The 19,736-nt window shown below is 46.0% G+C and overlaps 8 non-coding genes across 8 annotated transcripts; all 8 read left to right on the top strand.

Moving 5' to 3' along the window:
* Positions 1-1,627: 1,627 nt before the first annotated feature.
* Positions 1,628-1,818, top strand: LOC130349329 (U2 spliceosomal RNA). Its single transcript, XR_008886681.1, has one exon. It is a non-coding gene; the product is annotated as a U2 spliceosomal RNA (small nuclear RNA).
* Positions 1,819-3,899: 2,081 nt separating this feature from the next.
* On the top strand, positions 3,900-4,090 carry LOC130349330 (U2 spliceosomal RNA). The gene has a single exon (XR_008886682.1). It is a non-coding gene; the product is annotated as a U2 spliceosomal RNA (small nuclear RNA).
* A 2,095-nt stretch (positions 4,091-6,185) lies between these two features.
* On the top strand, positions 6,186-6,376 carry LOC130349331 (U2 spliceosomal RNA). Its single transcript, XR_008886683.1, has one exon. It is a non-coding gene; the product is annotated as a U2 spliceosomal RNA (small nuclear RNA).
* A 2,090-nt stretch (positions 6,377-8,466) lies between these two features.
* Positions 8,467-8,657, top strand: LOC130349332 (U2 spliceosomal RNA). The gene has a single exon (XR_008886684.1). It is a non-coding gene; the product is annotated as a U2 spliceosomal RNA (small nuclear RNA).
* A 2,078-nt stretch (positions 8,658-10,735) lies between these two features.
* On the top strand, positions 10,736-10,926 carry LOC130349333 (U2 spliceosomal RNA). Its single transcript, XR_008886685.1, has one exon. It is a non-coding gene; the product is annotated as a U2 spliceosomal RNA (small nuclear RNA).
* Positions 10,927-13,025: 2,099 nt separating this feature from the next.
* Positions 13,026-13,216, top strand: LOC130349334 (U2 spliceosomal RNA). The gene has a single exon (XR_008886686.1). It is a non-coding gene; the product is annotated as a U2 spliceosomal RNA (small nuclear RNA).
* A 2,094-nt stretch (positions 13,217-15,310) lies between these two features.
* On the top strand, positions 15,311-15,501 carry LOC130349335 (U2 spliceosomal RNA). Its single transcript, XR_008886687.1, has one exon. It is a non-coding gene; the product is annotated as a U2 spliceosomal RNA (small nuclear RNA).
* A 2,089-nt stretch (positions 15,502-17,590) lies between these two features.
* Positions 17,591-17,781, top strand: LOC130349233 (U2 spliceosomal RNA). Its single transcript, XR_008886626.1, has one exon. It is a non-coding gene; the product is annotated as a U2 spliceosomal RNA (small nuclear RNA).
* Positions 17,782-19,736: the final 1,955 nt, after the last annotated feature.

Consider the following 19,736-nt stretch of genomic DNA (forward strand, 5'->3'; position numbering starts at 1 on the left):
AACATGGGGGGGGGGGGGGGGTCTCCTGGCTGTTCACACAGGTGTGTCATTGCTGTACATTGACCATGCATTGCTTCTGTGGTATTGCAAAGGCAAAGACAAATGCTTCCAGCCATCCATTGCACTAATGGATTGGTCATCAGCTGGCTGTCTATGTCCCGCATCAATATAGACCAAAGTACAGAGGCTTAGGCTATGCTATTGTGCACCTACCTGATGCATCAGAAGGTGCGAGGCCCTTGCTAAATTCTGTGCACAGACTTTGAGATCTATACTTTAGACTGTATCTAAACCTGCTCCAACATGGACTGACATTCTGGCCTACTTTCAGCCGATGCGACTTGTCTGTCGCTGAACAGTCGCTTTTTATGTATTCAGCACCTATGTATAATGTTGTAAAAATGCTCTAGAAGCTAAAGTCGCAGAAATGTCACACATATTTGGCCTGCAACTTTCTGTGCGACAAATTCAGACAGGAAAAATCAGTATAAATCCTTAGAAAATTATCCCCCAGTGTCTCCATCTGCTGGCGGTATTGAATAAGCATTGCTGCACTGATGGGGTATGCATTAGACGAAAAAAAAGAAGAAAAAGAAGAATAATACGCCCAGAAAAGAGGCGAAAAGGAGAAAAACGTAAAAAAACGTGAAAAAAAAGTAAGAGGAAGAGAAGGGAAAAAAAGGTGGAAATGGGTTTAAAAGTGATTTCGGCGGAGAAATATATATATATATATATATATATATATATATACGCGCACACACACACATATATATAAACGTATTCTCCGTTGAGATATTGCAGCCGCTGCTGTGTCCAGGCCCAGGAGCCTTAGCACTGTGCTGTGATGTCACTCAATACCACTGACATCACTAGGTGTAAACAACATCTCTCCTTTGCTGTGTATGTGACTATGGAGCTGTTTGGTGATGTCGTCTATTATGGCCTTCATAGAAGCAACAGGAGATTGTTGCATCCATCTAGAACCCTCAGAACTACAGTGCTATGATGTCACTCACTTCCACAGGCCTTGCAGAGTGTAAACAACAACAACCCAGCTTTGTTGTGTATGTAACCATAGGGATTTGTGATGTCACCTAGAACCTTCACAGCAGCGACAGCTTTATGAGGAGCATCAGCACTGCTCTGCCTGAGCAGAACCATCACCGCCATAGGTTGTCAAATAACCCGGGTTTAACCCACACAGGTAAGTCCAATGGGGTGCAGGCATGTCCTCTATGCTTACAGCTTCCCGTGGGTGTTGGTTTGATACCGTTTGGGGACAGCCAAGGAGGCATCTGCAGGCAACAAAGGTAGGTGTGTGCTTGTGTGTGTGTTTCCTATGCAGATCCTAAGCCCAGTGTCACATGCAAGTAGGAGGAGTAAGAAGGGTTCCTGGCAAATCCGGGTTATGGATTGCATTTAAAAAGGCCCCGTGGGAGTGCAATGGGCCCCTGTCTTGCTGCTTAGCAATAATGGTATGGGTTTAGGTTCTGCTGTGTGTACTGGTGGTTGGTTGACTGCCCCCCAGCCCAGAGTGTGCATGGAAAATTGTCTGGCAGCCTCCCTGACAGCAAGCAGTGATAGTGCCCATGAAGGGCACCTTGTTGGGCCCGCCCCTTTCACGGTTATCGCTTCTCGGCCTTTTGGCTAAGATCAAGTGTAGTATCTGTTCTTATCAGTTTAATATCTGATACGTCCCCTATCTGGGGACCATATATTAAATGGATTTTTGAGAACGGGGGCCGATTTCGAAGCTTGCTTCCGTCGCCCTATGCATTGACCCGATATGGCAGTATCTTCGGGTACAGTGCACCACCCCCTTACAGGGTTAAAAAGAAAGATTCCTACTTTCATTGCTACCTGCTTACTGGCTAGCCAGCTAGCCAGCCCTGTGGGCCTTGCTGCTGCTGCAGCCAAAAAACAAAAGGTGGTGCTGCTGCTGCTTCTGCTGCTTCTGCTTCTGCTTGTGTCTGGCCGCTGTTGGAGCGTCCAGGCACAGGACTTCTGCTGCTGCTGACTAAATGGCCTCCTTAATTGGATCATTTGAGTAGCCAGCACACCTGTGCAGGTAGGGCATGACATGATAGGCAGCTGCCTTGATAGCGGGTGGGTGCTGAATGTTCCTAATTGACAAAATAAGATTAATGCTTATGAAGAAATATAAAATCTCATCCCTTCCCCAATATCGCGCCACACCCCTACCCCTTAATTCCCTGGTTGAACTTGATGGACATATGTCTTTTTTCGACCGTACTAACTATGTAACTATGTAACATAACATGGGGGGGGGGGGGTCTCCTGGCTGTTCACACAGGTGTGTCATTGCTGTACATTGACCATGCATTGCTTCTGTGGTATTGCAAAGGCAAAGACAAATGCTTCCAGCCATCCATTGCACTAATGGATTGGTCATCAGCTGGCTGTCTATGTCCCGCATCAATATAGACCAAAGTACAGAGGGTTAGGCTATGCTATTGTGCACCTACCTGATGCATCAGAAGGTGCGAGGCCCTTGCTAAATTCTGTGCACAGACTTTGAGATCTATACTTTAGACTGTATCTAAACCTGCTCCAACATGGACTGACATTCTGGCCTACTTTCAGCCGATGCGACTTGTCTGTCGCTGAACAGTCGCTTTTTATGTATTCAGCACCTATGTATAATGTTGTAAAAATGCTCTAGAAGCTAAAGTCGCAGAAATGTCACACATATTTGGCCTGCAACTTTCTGTGCGACAAATTCAGACAGGAAAAATCAGTATAAATCCTTAGAAAATTATCCCCCAGTGTCTCCATCTGCTGGCGGTATTGAAGCATTGCTGCACTGATGGGGTATGCATTAGACGGAAAAAAAGAAGAAAAAGAAGAATAATACGCCCAGAAAAGAGGCGAAAAGGAGAAAAACGTAAAAAAACGTGAAAAAAAAGTAAGAGGAAGAGAAGGGAAAAAAAGGTGGAAATGGGTTTAAAAGTGATTTCGGCGGAGAAATATATATATATATATATATATATATATATATATATATACGCGCACACACACACATATATATAAACGTATTCTCCGTTGAGATATTGCAGCCGCTGCTGTGTCCAGGCCCAGGAGCCTTAGCACTGTGCTGTGATGTCACTCAATACCACTGACATCACTAGGTGTAAACAACATCTCTCCTTTGCTGTGTATGTGACTATGGAGCTGTTTGGTGATGTCGTCTATTATGGCCTTCATAGAAGCAACAGGAGATTGTTGCATCCATCTAGAACCCTCAGAACTACAGTGCTATGATGTCACTCACTTCCACAGGCCTTGCAGAGTGTAAACAACAACAACCCAGCTTTGTTGTGTATGTAACCATAGGGATTTGTGATGTCACCTAGAACCTTCACAGCAGCGACAGCTTTATGAGGAGCATCAGCACTGCTCTGCCTGAGCAGAACCATCACCGCCATAGGTTGTCAAATAACCCGGGTTTAACCCACACAGGTAAGTCCAATGGGGTGCAGGCATGTCCTCTATGCTTACAGCTTCCCGTGGGTGTTGGTTTGATACCGTTTGGGGACAGCCAAGGAGGCATCTGCAGGCAACAAAGGTAGGTGTGTGCTTGTGTGTGTGTTTCCTATGCAGATCCTAAGCCCAGTGTCACATGCAAGTAGGAGGAGTAAGAAGGGTTCCTGGCAAATCCGGGTTATGGATTGCATTTAAAAAGGCCCCGTGGGAGTGCAATGGGCCCCTGTCTTGCTGCTTAGCAATAATGGTATGGGTTTAGGTTCTGCTGTGTGTACTGGTGGTTGACTGCCCCCCAGCCCAGAGTGTGCATGGAAAATTGTCTGGCAGCCTCCCTGACAGCAAGCAGTGATAGTGCCCATGAAGGGCACCTTGTTGGGCCCGCCCCTTTCACGGTTATCGCTTCTCGGCCTTTTGGCTAAGATCAAGTGTAGTATCTGTTCTTATCAGTTTAATATCTGATACGTCCCCTATCTGGGGACCATATATTAAATGGATTTTTGAGAACGGGGGCCGATTTCGAAGCTTGCTTCCGTCGCCCTATGCATTGACCCGATATGGCAGTATCTTCGGGTACAGTGCACCACCCCCTTACAGGGTTAAAAAGAAAGATTCCTACTTTCATTGCTACCTGCTTGCTGGCTAGCCAGCTAGCCAGCCCTGTGGGCCTTGCTGCTGCTGCAGCCAAAAAACAAAAGGTGGTGCTGCTGCTGCTTCTGCTGCTTCTGCTTCTGCTTGTGTCTGGCCGCTGTTGGAGCGTCCAGGCACAGGACTTCTGCTGCTGCTGACTAAATGGCCTCCTTAATTGGATCATTTGAGTAGCCAGCACACCTGTGCAGGTAGGGCATGACATGATAGGCAGCTGCCTTGATAGCGGGTGGGTGCTGAATGTTCCTAATTGACAAAATAAGATTAATGCTTATGAAGAAATATAAAATCTCATCCCTTCCCCAATATCGCGCCACACCCCTACCCCTTAATTCCCTGGTTGAACTTGATGGACATATGTCTTTTTTCGACCGTACTAACTATGTAACTATGTAACATAACATGGGGGGGGGGGGGGGGTCTCCTGGCTGTTCACACAGGTGTGTCATTGCTGTACATTGACCATGCATTGCTTCTGTGGTATTGCAAAGGCAAAGACAAATGCTTCCAGCCATCCATTGCACTAATGGATTGGTCATCAGCTGGCTGTCTATGTCCCGCATCAATATAGACCAAAGTACAGAGGGTTAGGCTATGCTATTGTGCACCTACCTGATGCATCAGAAGGTGCGAGGCCCTTGCTAAATTCTGTGCACAGACTTTGAGATCTATACTTTAGACTGTATCTAAACCTGCTCCAACATGGACTGACATTCTGGCCTACTTTCAGCCGATGCGACTTGTCTGTCGCTGAACAGTCGCTTTTTATGTATTCAGCACCTATGTATAATGTTGTAAAAATGCTCTAGAAGCTAAAGTCGCAGAAATGTCACACATATTTGGCCTGCAACTTTCTGTGCGACAAATTCAGACAGGAAAAATCAGTATAAATCCTTAGAAAATTATCCCCCAGTGTCTCCATCTGCTGGCGGTATTGAATAAGCATTGCTGCACTGATGGGGTATGCATTAGACGAAAAAAAAGAAGAAAAAGAAGAATAATACGCCCAGAAAAGAGGCGAAAAGGAGAAAAACGTAAAAAAACGTGAAAAAAAAGTAAGAGGAAGAGAAGGGAAAAAAAGGTGGAAATGGGTTTAAAAGTGATTTCGGCGGAGAAATATATATATATATATATATATATATATATATATATATATATATATACGCGCACACACACACATATATATAAACGTATTCTCCGTTGAGATATTGCAGCCGCTGCTGTGTCCAGGCCCAGGAGCCTTAGCACTGTGCTGTGATGTCACTCAATACCACTGACATCACTAGGTGTAAACAACATCTCTCCTTTGCTGTGTATGTGACTATGGAGCTGTTTGGTGATGTCGTCTATTATGGCCTTCATAGAAGCAACAGGAGATTGTTGCATCCATCTAGAACCCTCAGAACTACAGTGCTATGATGTCACTCACTTCCACAGGCCTTGCAGAGTGTAAACAACAACAACCCAGCTTTGTTGTGTATGTAACCATAGGGATTTGTGATGTCACCTAGAACCTTCACAGCAGCGACAGCTTTATGAGGAGCATCAGCACTGCTCTGCCTGAGCAGAACCATCACCGCCATAGGTTGTCAAATAACCCGGGTTTAACCCACACAGGTAAGTCCAATGGGGTGCAGGCATGTCCTCTATGCTTACAGCTTCCCGTGGGTGTTGGTTTGATACCGTTTGGGGACAGCCAAGGAGGCATCTGCAGGCAACAAAGGTAGGTGTGTGCTTGTGTGTGTGTTTCCTATGCAGATCCTAAGCCCAGTGTCACATGCAAGTAGGAGGAGTAAGAAGGGTTCCTGGCAAATCCGGGTTATGGATTGCATTTAAAAAGGCCCCGTGGGAGTGCAATGGGCCCCTGTCTTGCTGCTTAGCAATAATGGTATGGGTTTAGGTTCTGCTGTGTGTACTGGTGGTTGACTGCCCCCCAGCCCAGAGTGTGCATGGAAAATTGTCTGGCAGCCTCCCTGACAGCAAGCAGTGATAGTGCCCATGAAGGGCACCTTGTTGGGCCCGCCCCTTTCACGGTTATCGCTTCTCGGCCTTTTGGCTAAGATCAAGTGTAGTATCTGTTCTTATCAGTTTAATATCTGATACGTCCCCTATCTGGGGACCATATATTAAATGGATTTTTGAGAACGGGGGCCGATTTCGAAGCTTGCTTCCGTCGCCCTATGCATTGACCCGATATGGCAGTATCTTCGGGTACAGTGCACCACCCCCTTACAGGGTTAAAAAGAAAGATTCCTACTTTCATTGCTACCTGCTTGCTGGCTAGCCAGCTAGCCAGCCCTGTGGGCCTTGCTGCTGCTGCAGCCAAAAAACAAAAGGTGGTGCTGCTGCTGCTTCTGCTGCTTCTGCTTCTGCTTGTGTCTGGCCGCTGTTGGAGCGTCCAGGCACAGGACTTCTGCTGCTGCTGACTAAATGGCCTCCTTAATTGGATCATTTGAGTAGCCAGCACACCTGTGCAGGTAGGGCATGACATGATAGGCAGCTGCCTTGATAGCGGGTGGGTGCTGAATGTTCCTAATTGACAAAATAAGATTAATGCTTATGAAGAAATATAAAATCTCATCCCTTCCCCAATATCGCGCCACACCCCTACCCCTTAATTCCCTGGTTGAACTTGATGGACATATGTCTTTTTTCGACCGTACTAACTATGTAACTATGTAACATAACATGGGGGGGGGGGGGGGTCTCCTGGCTGTTCACACAGGTGTGTCATTGCTGTACATTGACCATGCATTGCTTCTGTGGTATTGCAAAGGCAAAGACAAATGCTTCCAGCCATCCATTGCACTAATGGATTGGTCATCAGCTGGCTGTCTATGTCCCGCATCAATATAGACCAAAGTACAGAGGGTTAGGCTATGCTATTGTGCACCTACCTGATGCATCAGAAGGTGCGAGGCCCTTGCTAAATTCTGTGCACAGACTTTGAGATCTATACTTTAGACTGTATCTAAACCTGCTCCAACATGGACTGACATTCTGGCCTACTTTCAGCCGATGCGACTTGTCTGTCGCTGAACAGTCGCTTTTTATGTATTCAGCACCTATGTATAATGTTGTAAAAATGCTCTAGAAGCTAAAGTCGCAGAAATGTCACACATATTTGGCCTGCAACTTTCTGTGCGACAAATTCAGACAGGAAAAATCAGTATAAATCCTTAGAAAATTATCCCCCAGTGTCTCCATCTGCTGGCGGTATTGAATAAGCATTGCTGCACTGATGGGGTATGCATTAGACGAAAAAAAAGAAGAAAAAGAAGAATAATACGCCCAGAAAAGAGGCGAAAAGGAGAAAAACGTAAAAAAACGTGAAAAAAAAGTAAGAGGAAGAGAAGGGAAAAAAAGGTGGAAATGGGTTTAAAAGTGATTTCGGCGGAGAAATATATATATATATATATATATATATATATATATATATATATACGCGCACACACACACATATATATAAACGTATTCTCCGTTGAGATATTGCAGCCGCTGCTGTGTCCAGGCCCAGGAGCCTTAGCACTGTGCTGTGATGTCACTCAATACCACTGACATCACTAGGTGTAAACAACATCTCTCCTTTGCTGTGTATGTGACTATGGAGCTGTTTGGTGATGTTGTCTATTATGGCCTTCATAGAAGCAACAGGAGATTGTTGCATCCATCTAGAACCCTCAGAACTACAGTGCTATGATGTCACTCACTTCCACAGGCCTTGCAGAGTGTAAACAACAACAACCCAGCTTTGTTGTGTATGTAACCATAGGGATTTGTGATGTCACCTAGAACCTTCACAGCAGCGACAGCTTTATGAGGAGCATCAGCACTGCTCTGCCTGAGCAGAACCATCACCGCCATAGGTTGTCAAATAACCCGGGTTTAACCCACACAGGTAAGTCCAATGGGGTGCAGGCATGTCCTCTATGCTTACAGCTTCCCGTGGGTGTTGGTTTGATACAGTTTGGGGACAGCCAAGGAGGCATCTGCAGGCAACAAAGGTAGGTGTGTGCTTGTGTGTGTGTTTCCTATGCAGATCCTAAGCCCAGTGTCACATGCAAGTAGGAGGAGTAAGAAGGGTTCCTGGCAAATCCGGGTTATGGATTGCATTTAAAAAGGCCCCGTGGGAGTGCAATGGGCCCCTGTCTTGCTGCTTAGCAATAATGGTATGGGTTTAGGTTCTGCTGTGTGTACTGGTGGTTGACTGCCCCCCAGCCCAGAGTGTGCATGGAAAATTGTCTGGCAGCCTCCCTGACAGCAAGCAGTGATAGTGCCCATGAAGGGCACCTTGTTGGGCCCGCCCCTTTCACGGTTATCGCTTCTCGGCCTTTTGGCTAAGATCAAGTGTAGTATCTGTTCTTATCAGTTTAATATCTGATACGTCCCCTATCTGGGGACCATATATTAAATGGATTTTTGAGAACGGGGGCCGATTTCGAAGCTTGCTTCCGTCGCCCTATGCATTGACCCGATATGGCAGTATCTTCGGGTACAGTGCACCACCCCCTTACAGGGTTAAAAAGAAAGATTCCTACTTTCATTGCTACCTGCTTGCTGGCTAGCCAGCTAGCCAGCCCTGTGGGCCTTGCTGCTGCTGCAGCCAAAAAACAAAAGGTGCTGCTTCTGCTGCTTCTGCTTCTGCTTGTGTCTGGCCGCTGTTGGAGCGTCCAGGCACAGGACTTCTGCTGCTGCTGACTAAATGGCCTCCTTAATTGGATCATTTGAGTAGCCAGCACACCTGTGCAGGTAGGGCATGACATGATAGGCAGCTGCCTTGATAGCGGGTGGGTGCTGAATGTTCCTAATTGACAAAATAAGATTAATGCTTATGAAGAAATATAAAATCTCATCCCTTCCCCAATATCGCGCCACACCCCTACCCCTTAATTCCCTGGTTGAACTTGATGGACATATGTCTTTTTTCGACCGTACTAACTATGTAACTATGTAACATAACATGGGGGGGGGGGGGGGGTCTCCTGGCTGTTCACACAGGTGTGTCATTGCTGTACATTGACCATGCATTGCTTCTGTGGTATTGCAAAGGCAAAGACAAATGCTTCCAGCCATCCATTGCACTAATGGATTGGTCATCAGCTGGCTGTCTATGTCCCGCATCAATATAGACCAAAGTACAGAGGGTTAGGCTATGCTATTGTGCACCTACCTGATGCATCAGAAGGTGCGAGGCCCTTGCTAAATTCTGTGCACAGACTTTGAGATCTATACTTTAGACTGTATCTAAACCTGCTCCAACATGGACTGACATTCTGGCCTACTTTCAGCCGATGCGACTTGTCTGTCGCTGAACAGTCGCTTTTTATGTATTCAGCACCTATGTATAATGTTGTAAAAATGCTCTAGAAGCTAAAGTCGCAGAAATGTCACACATATTTGGCCTGCAACTTTCTGTGCGACAAATTCAGACAGGAAAAATCAGTATAAATCCTTAGAAAATTATCCCCCAGTGTCTCCATCTGCTGGCGGTATTGAATAAGCATTGCTGCACTGATGGGGTATGCATTAGACGAAAAAAAAGAAGAAAAAGAAGAATAATACGCCCAGAAAAGAGGCGAAAAGGAGAAAAACGTAAAAAAACGTGAAAAAAAAGTAAGAGGAAGAGAAGGGAAAAAAAGGTGGAAATGGGTTTAAAAGTGATTTCGGCGGAGAAATATATATATATATATATATATATATATATATATATATACGCGCACACACACACATATATATAAACGTATTCTCCGTTGAGATATTGCAGCCGCTGCTGTGTCCAGGCCCAGGAGCCTTAGCACTGTGCTGTGATGTCACTCAATACCACTGACATCACTAGGTGTAAACAACATCTCTCCTTTGCTGTGTATGTGACTATGGAGCTGTTTGGTGATGTCGTCTATTATGGCCTTCATAGAAGCAACTGGAGATTGTTGCATACATCTAGAACCCTCAGAACTACAGTGCTATGATGTCACTCACTTCCACAGGCCTTGCAGAGTGTAAACAACAACAACCCAGCTTTGTTGTGTATGTAACCATAGGGATTTGTGATGTCACCTAGAACCTTCACAGCAGCGACAGCTTTATGAGGAGCATCAGCACTGCTCTGCCTGAGCAGAACCATCACCGCCATAGGTTGTCAAATAACCCGGGTTTAACCCACACAGGTAAGTCCAATGGGGTGCAGGCATGTCCTCTATGCTTACAGCTTCCCGTGGGTGTTGGTTTGATACCGTTTGGGGACAGCCAAGGAGGCATCTGCAGGCAACAAAGGTAGGTGTGTGCTTGTGTGTGTGTTTCCTATGCAGATCCTAAGCCCAGTGTCACATGCAAGTAGGAGGAGTAAGAAGGGTTCCTGGCAAATCCGGGTTATGGATTGCATTTAAAAAGGCCCCGTGGGAGTGCAATGGGCCCCTGTCTTGCTGCTTAGCAATAATGGTATGGGTTTAGGTTCTGCTGTGTGTACTGGTGGTTGACTGCCCCCCAGCCCAGAGTGTGCATGGAAAATTGTCTGGCAGCCTCCCTGACAGCAAGCAGTGATAGTGCCCATGAAGGGCACCTTGTTGGGCCCGCCCCTTTCACGGTTATCGCTTCTCGGCCTTTTGGCTAAGATCAAGTGTAGTATCTGTTCTTATCAGTTTAATATCTGATACGTCCCCTATCTGGGGACCATATATTAAATGGATTTTTGAGAACGGGGGCCGATTTCGAAGCTTGCTTCCGTCGCCCTATGCATTGACCCGATATGGCAGTATCTTCGGGTACAGTGCACCACCCCCTTACAGGGTTAAAAAGAAAGATTCCTACTTTCATTGCTACCTGCTTGCTGGCTAGCCAGCTAGCCAGCCCTGTGGGCCTTGCTGCTGCTGCAGCCAAAAAACAAAAGGTGGTGCTGCTGCTGCTTCTGCTGCTTCTGCTTCTGCTTGTGTCTGGCCGCTGTTGGAGCGTCCAGGCACAGGACTTCTGCTGCTGCTGACTAAATGGCCTCCTTAATTGGATCATTTGAGTAGCCAGCACACCTGTGCAGGTAGGGCATGACATGATAGGCAGCTGCCTTGATAGCGGGTGGGTGCTGAATGTTCCTAATTGACAAAATAAGATTAATGCTTATGAAGAAATATAAAATCTCATCCCTTCCCCAATATCGCGCCACACCCCTACCCCTTAATTCCCTGGTTGAACTTGATGGACATATGTCTTTTTTCGACCGTACTAACTATGTAACTATGTAACATAACATGGGGGGGGGGGGGGGGGGTCTCCTGGCTGTTCACACAGGTGTGTCATTGCTGTACATTGACCATGCATTGCTTCTGTGGTATTGCAAAGGCAAAGACAAATGCTTCCAGCCATCCATTGCACTAATGGATTGGTCATCAGCTGGCTGTCTATGTACCGCATCAATATAGACCAAAGTACAGAGGGTTAGGCTATGCTATTGTGCACCTACCTGATGCATCAGAAGGTGCGAGGCCCTTGCTAAATTCTGTGCACAGACTTTGAGATCTATACTTTAGACTGTATCTAAACCTGCTCCAACATGGACTGACATTCTGGCCTACTTTCAGCCGATGCGACTTGTCTGTCGCTGAACAGTCGCTTTTTATGTATTCAGCACCTATGTATAATGTTGTAAAAATGCTCTAGAAGCTAAAGTCGCAGAAATGTCACACATATTTGGCCTGCAACTTTCTGTGCGACAAATTCAGACAGGAAAAATCAGTATAAATCCTTAGAAAATTATCCCCCAGTGTCTCCATCTGCTGGCGGTATTGAATAAGCATTGCTGCACTGATGGGGTATGCATTAGACGAAAAAAAAGAAGAAAAAGAAGAATAATACGCCCAGAAAAGAGGCGAAAAGGAGAAAAACGTAAAAAAACGTGAAAAAAAAGTAAGAGGAAGAGAAGGGAAAAAAAGGTGGAAATGGGTTTAAAAGTGATTTCGGCGGAGAAATATATATATATATATATATATATATATATATATATATATATATATACGCGCACACACACACATATATATAAACGTATTCTCCGTTGAGATATTGCAGCCGCTGCTGTGTCCAGGCCCAGGAGCCTTAGCACTGTGCTGTGATGTCACTCAATACCACTGACATCACTAGGTGTAAACAACATCTCTCCTTTGCTGTGTATGTGACTATGGAGCTGTTTGGTGATGTCGTCTATTATGGCCTTCATAGAAGCAACAGGAGATTGTTGCATCCATCTAGAACCCTCAGAACTACAGTGCTATGATGTCACTCACTTCCACAGGCCTTGCAGAGTGTAAACAACAACAACCCAGCTTTGTTGTGTATGTAACCATAGGGATTTGTGATGTCACCTAGAACCTTCACAGCAGCGACAGCTTTATGAGGAGCATCAGCACTGCTCTGCCTGAGCAGAACCATCACCGCCATAGGTTGTCAAATAACCCGGGTTTAACCCACACAGGTAAGTCCAATGGGGTGCAGGCATGTCCTCTATGCTTACAGCTTCCCGTGGGTGTTGGTTTGATACCGTTTGGGGACAGAGCCAAGGAGGCATCTGCAGGCAACAAAGGTAGGTGTGTGCTTGTGTGTGTGTTTCCTATGCAGATCCTAAGCCCAGTGTCACATGCAAGTAGGAGGAGTAAGAAGGGTTCCTGGCAAATCCGGGTTATGGATTGCATTTAAAAAGGCCCCGTGGGAGTGCAATGGGCCCCTGTCTTGCTGCTTAGCAATAATGGTATGGGTTTAGGTTCTGCTGTGTGTACTGGTGGTTGACTGCCCCCCAGCCCAGAGTGTGCATGGAAAATTGTCTGGCAGCCTCCCTGACAGCAAGCAGTGATAGTGCCCATGAAGGGCACCTTGTTGGGCCCGCCCCTTTCACGGTTATCGCTTCTCGGCCTTTTGGCTAAGATCAAGTGTAGTATCTGTTCTTATCAGTTTAATATCTGATACGTCCCCTATCTGGGGACCATATATTAAATGGATTTTTGAGAACGGGGGCCGATTTCGAAGCTTGCTTCCGTCGCCCTATGCATTGACCCGATATGGCAGTATCTTCGGGTACAGTGCACCACCCCCTTACAGGGTTAAAAAGAAAGATTCCTACTTTCATTGCTACCTGCTTGCTGGCTAGCCAGCTAGCCAGCCCTGTGGGCCTTGCTGCTGCTGCAGCCAAAAAACAAAAGGTGGTGCTGCTGCTGCTTCTGCTGCTTCTGCTTCTGCTTGTGTCTGGCCGCTGTTGGAGCGTCCAGGCACAGGACTTCTGCTGCTGCTGACTAAATGGCCTCCTTAATTGGATCATTTGAGTAGCCAGCACACCTGTGCAGGTAGGGCATGACATGATAGGCAGCTGCCTTGATAGCGGGTGGGTGCTGAATGTTCCTAATTGACAAAATAAGATTAATGCTTATGAAGAAATATAAAATCTCATCCCTTCCCCAATATCGCGCCACACCCCTACCCCTTAATTCCCTGGTTGAACTTGATGGACATATGTCTTTTTTCGACCGTACTAACTATGTAACTATGTAACATAACATGGGGGGGGGGGGGGGGGTCTCCTGGCTGTTCACACAGGTGTGTCATTGCTGTACATTGACCATGCATTGCTTCTGTGGTATTGCAAAGGCAAAGACAAATGCTTCCAGCCATCCATTGCACTAATGGATTGGTCATCAGCTGGCTGTCTATGTCCCGCATCAATATAGACCAAAGTACAGAGGGTTAGGCTATGCTATTGTGCACCTACCTGATGCATCAGAAGGTGCGAGGCCCTTGCTAAATTCTGTGCACAGACTTTGAGATCTATACTTTAGACTGTATCTAAACCTGCTCCAACATGGACTGACATTCTGGCCTACTTTCAGCCGATGCGACTTGTCTGTCGCTGAACAGTCGCTTTTTATGTATTCAGCACCTATGTATAATGTTGTAAAAATGCTCTAGAAGCTAAAGTCGCAGAAATGTCACACATATTTGGCCTGCAACTTTCTGTGCGACAAATTCAGACAGGAAAAATCAGTATAAATCCTTAGAAAATTATCCCCCAGTGTCTCCATCTGCTGGCGGTATTGAATAAGCATTGCTGCACTGATGGGGTATGCATTAGACGAAAAAAAAGAAGAAAAAGAAGAATAATACGCCCAGAAAAGAGGCGAAAAGGAGAAAAACGTAAAAAAACGTGAAAAAAAAGCAAGAGGAAGAGAAGGGAAAAAAAGGTGGAAATGGGTTTAAAAGTGATTTCGGCGGAGAAATATATATATATATATATATATATATATATATATATATATATACGCGCACACACACACATATATATATAAACGTATTCTCCGTTGAGATATTGCAGCCGCTGCTGTGTCCAGGCCCAGGAGCCTTAGCACTGTGCTGTGATGTCACTCAATACCACTGACATCACTAGGTGTAAACAACATCTCTCCTTTGCTGTGTATGTGACTATGGAGCTGTTTGGTGATGTCGTCTATTATGGCCTTCATAGAAGCAACAGGAGATTGTTGCATCCATCTAGAACCCTCAGAACTACAGTGCTATGATGTCACTCACTTCCACAGGCCTTGCAGAGTGTAAACAACAACAACCCAGCTTTGTTGTGTATGTAACCATAGGGATTTGTGATGTCACCTAGAACCTTCACAGCAGCGACAGCTTTATGAGGAGCATCAGCACTGCTCTGCCTGAGCAGAACCATCACCGCCATAGGTTGTCAAATAACCCGGGTTTAACCCACACAGGTAAGTCCAATGGGGTGCAGGCATGTCCTCTATGCTTACAGCTTCCCGTGGGTGTTGGTTTGATACCGTTTGGGGACAGCCAAGGAGGCATCTGCAGGCAACAAAGGTAGGTGTGTGCTTGTGTGTGTGTTTCCTATGCAGATCCTAAGCCCAGTGTCACATGCAAGTAGGAGGAGTAAGAAGGGTTCCTGGCAAATCCGGGTTATGGATTGCATTTAAAAAGGCCCCGTGGGAGTGCAATGGGCCCCTGTCTTGCTGCTTAGCAATAATGGTATGGGTTTAGGTTCTGCTGTGTGTACTGGTGGTTGACTGCCCCCCAGCCCAGAGTGTGCATGGAAAATTGTCTGGCAGCCTCCCTGACAGCAAGCAGTGATAGTGCCCATGAAGGGCACCTTGTTGGGCCCGCCCCTTTCACGGTTATCGCTTCTCGGCCTTTTGGCTAAGATCAAGTGTAGTATCTGTTCTTATCAGTTTAATATCTGATACGTCCCCTATCTGGGGACCATATATTAAATGGATTTTTGAGAACGGGGGCCGATTTCGAAGCTTGCTTCCGTCGCCCTATGCATTGACCCGATATGGCAGTATCTTCGGGTACAGTGCACCACCCCCTTACAGGGTTAAAAAGAAAGATTCCTACTTTCATTGCTACCTGCTTGCTGGCTAGCCAGCTAGCCAGCCCTGTGGGCCTTGCTGCTGCTGCAGCCAAAAAACAAAAGGTGGTGCTGCTGCTGCTTCTGCTGCTTCTGCTTCTGCTTGTGTCTGGCCGCTGTTGGAGCGTCCAGGCACAGGACTTCTGCTGCTGCTGACTAAATGGCCTCCTTAATTGGATCATTTGAGTAGCCAGCACACCTGTGCAGGTAGGGCATGACATGATAGGCAGCTGCCTTGATAGCGGGTGGGTGCTGAATGTTCCTAATTGACAAAATAAGATTAATGCTTATGAAGAAATATAAAATCTCATCCCTTCCCCAATATCGCGCCACACCCCTACCCCTTAATTCCCTGGTTGAACTTGATGGACATATGTCTTTTTTCGACCGTACTAACTATGTAACTATGTAACATAACATGGGGGGGGGGGGGGGGTCTCCTGGCTGTTCACACAGGTGTGTCATTGCTGTGCATTGACCATGCATTGCTTCTGTGGTATTGCAAAGGCAAAGACAAATGCTTCCAGCCATCCATTGCACTAATGGATTGGTCATCAGCTGGCTGTCTATGTCCCGCATCAATATAGACCAAAGTACAGAGGGTTAGGCTATGCTATTGTGCACCTACCTGATGCATCAGAAGGTGCGAGGCCCTTGCTAAATTCTGTGCACAGACTTTGAGATCTATACTTTAGACTGTATCTAAACCTGCTCCAACATGGACTGACATTCTGGCCTACTTTCAGCCGATGCGACTTGTCTGTCGCTGAACAGTCGCTTTTTATGTATTCAGCACCTATGTATAATGTTGTAAAAATGCTCTAGAAGCTAAAGTCGCAGAAATGTCACACATATTTGGCCTGCAACTTTCTGTGCGACAAATTCAGACAGGAAAAATCAGTATAAATCCTTAGAAAATTATCCCCCAGTGTCTCCATCTGCTGGCGGTATTGAATAAGCATTGCTGCACTGATGGGGTATGCATTAGACGAAAAAAAAGAAGAAAAAGAAGAATAATACGCCCAGAAAAGAGGCGAAAAGGAGAAAAACGTAAAAAAACGTGAAAAAAAAGTAAGAGGAAGAGAAGGGAAAAAAAGGTGGAAATGGGTTTAAAAGTGATTTCGGCGGAGAAATATATATATATATATATATATATATATATATATATATATACGCGCACACACACACATATATATAAACGTATTCTCCGTTGAGATATTGCAGCCGCTGCTGTGTCCAGGCCCAGGAGCCTTAGCACTGTGCTGTGATGTCACTCAATACCACTGACATCACTAGGTGTAAACAACATCTCTCCTTTGCTGTGTATGTGACTATGGAGCTGTTTGGTGATGTCGTCTATTATGGCCTTCATAGAAGCAACAGGAGATTGTTGCATCCATCTAGAACCCTCAGAACTACAGTGCTATGATGTCACTCACTTCCACAGGCCTTGCAGAGTGTAAACAACAACAACCCAGCTTTGTTGTGTATGTAACCATAGGGATTTGTGATGTCACCTAGAACCTTCACAGCAGCGACAGCTTTATGAGGAGCATCAGCACTGCTCTGCCTGAGCAGAACCATCACCGCCATAGGTTGTCAAATAACCCGGGTTTAACCCACACAGGTAAGTCCAATGGGGTGCAGGCATGTCCTCTATGCTTACAGCTTCCCGTGGGTGTTGGTTTGATACCGTTTGGGGACAGCCAAGGAGGCATCTGCAGGCAACAAAGGTAGGTGTGTGCTTGTGTGTGTGTTTCCTATGCAGATCCTAAGCCCAGTGTCACATGCAAGTAGGAGGAGTAAGAAGGGTTCCTGGCAAATCCGGGTTATGGATTGCATTTAAAAAGGCCCCGTGGGAGTGCAATGGGCCCCTGTCTTGCTGCTTAGCAATAATGGTATGGGTTTAGGTTCTGCTGTGTGTACTGGTGGTTGACTGCCCCCCAGCCCAGAGTGTGCATGGAAAATTGTCTGGCAGCCTCCCTGACAGCAAGCAGTGATAGTGCCCATGAAGGGCACCTTGTTGGGCCCGCCCCTTTCACGGTTATCGCTTCTCGGCCTTTTGGCTAAGATCAAGTGTAGTATCTGTTCTTATCAGTTTAATATCTGATACGTCCCCTATCTGGGGACCATATATTAAATGGATTTTTGAGAACGGGGGCCGATTTCGAAGCTTGCTTCCGTCGCCCTATGCATTGACCTGATATGGCAGTATCTTCGGGTACAGTGCACCACCCCCTTACAGGGTTAAAAAGAAAGATTCCTACTTTCATTGCTACCTGCTTGCTGGCTAGCCAGCTAGCCAGCCCTGTGGGCCTTGCTGCTGCTGCAGCCAAAAAACAAAAGGTGGTGCTGCTGCTGCTTCTGCTGCTTCTGCTTCTGCTTGTGTCTGGCCGCTGTTGGAGCGTCCAGGCACAGGACTTCTGCTGCTGCTGACTAAATGGCCTCCTTAATTGGATCATTTGAGTAGCCAGCACACCTGTGCAGGTAGGGCATGACATGATAGGCAGCTGCCTTGATAGCGGGTGGGTGCTGAATGTTCCTAATTGACAAAATAAGATTAATGCTTATGAAGAAATATAAAATCTCATCCCTTCCCCAATATCGCGCCACACCCCTACCCCTTAATTCCCTGGTTGAACTTGATGGACATATGTCTTTTTTCGACCGTACTAACTATGTAACTATGTAACATAACATGGGGGGGGGGGGGGTCTCCTGGCTGTTCACACAGGTGTGTCATTGCTGTACATTGACCATGCATTGCTTCTGTGGTATTGCAAAGGCAAAGACAAATGCTTCCAGCCATCCATTGCACTAATGGATTGGTCATCAGCTGGCTGTCTATGTCCCGCATCAATATAGACCAAAGTACAGAGGGTTAGGCTATGCTATTGTGCACCTACCTGATGCATCAGAAGGTGCGAGGCCCTTGCTAAATTCTGTGCACAGACTTTGAGATCTATACTTTAGACTGTATCTAAACCTGCTCCAACATGGACTGACATTCTGGCCTACTTTCAGCCGATGCGACTTGTCTGTCGCTGAACAGTCGCTTTTTATGTATTCAGCACCTATGTATAATGTTGTAAAAATGCTCTAGAAGCTAAAGTCGCAGAAATGTCACACATATTTGGCCTGCAACTTTCTGTGCGACAAATTCAGACAGGAAAAATCAGTATAAATCCTTAGAAAATTATCCCCCAGTGTCTCCATCTGCTGGCGGTATTGAATAAGCATTGCTGCACTGATGGGGTATGCATTAGACGAAAAAAAAGAAGAAAAAGAAGAATAATACGCCCAGAAAAGAGGCGAAAAGGAGAAAAACGTAAAAAAAACGTGAAAAAAAAGTAAGAGGAAGAGAAGGGAAAAAAAGGTGGAAATGGGTTTAAAAGTGATTTCGGCGGAGAAATATATATATATATATATATATATATATATATATATATATATACGCGCACACACACACATATATATAAACGTATTCTCCGTTGAGATATTGCAGCCGCTGCTGTGTCCAGGCCCAGGAGCCTTAGCACTGTGCTGTGATGTCACTCAATACCACTGACATCACTAGGTGTAAACAACATCTCTCCTTTGCTGTGTATGTGACTATGGAGCTGTTTGGTGATGTCGTCTATTATGGCCTTCATAGAAGCAACAGGAGATTGTTGCATCCATCTAGAACCCTCAGAACTACAGTGCTATGATGTCACTCACTTCCACAGGCCTTGCAGAGTGTAAACAACAACAACCCAGCTTTGTTGTGTATGTAACCATAGGGATTTGTGATGTCACCTAGAACCTTCACAGCAGCGACAGCTTTATGAGGAGCATCAGCACTGCTCTGCCTGAGCAGAACCATCACCGCCATAGGTTGTCAAATAACCCGGGTTTAACCCACACAGGTAAGTCCAATGGGGTGCAGGCATGTCCTCTATGCTTACAGCTTCCCGTGGGTGTTGGTTTGATACCGTTTGGGGACAGCCAAGGAGGCATCTGCAGGCAACAAAGGTAGGTGTGTGCTTGTGTGTGTGTTTCCTATGCAGATCCTAAGCCCAGTGTCACATGCAAGTAGGAGGAGTAAGAAGGGTTCCTGGCAAATCCGGGTTATGGATTGCATTTAAAAAGACCCCGTGGGAGTGCAATGGGCCCCTGTCTTGCTGCTTAGCAATAATGGTATGGGTTTAGG

This window comes from Hyla sarda, unplaced genomic scaffold, assembly GCF_029499605.1.
Source record: "Hyla sarda isolate aHylSar1 unplaced genomic scaffold, aHylSar1.hap1 scaffold_91, whole genome shotgun sequence".
Taxonomy (NCBI): Eukaryota; Metazoa; Chordata; class Amphibia; order Anura; family Hylidae; genus Hyla; species Hyla sarda.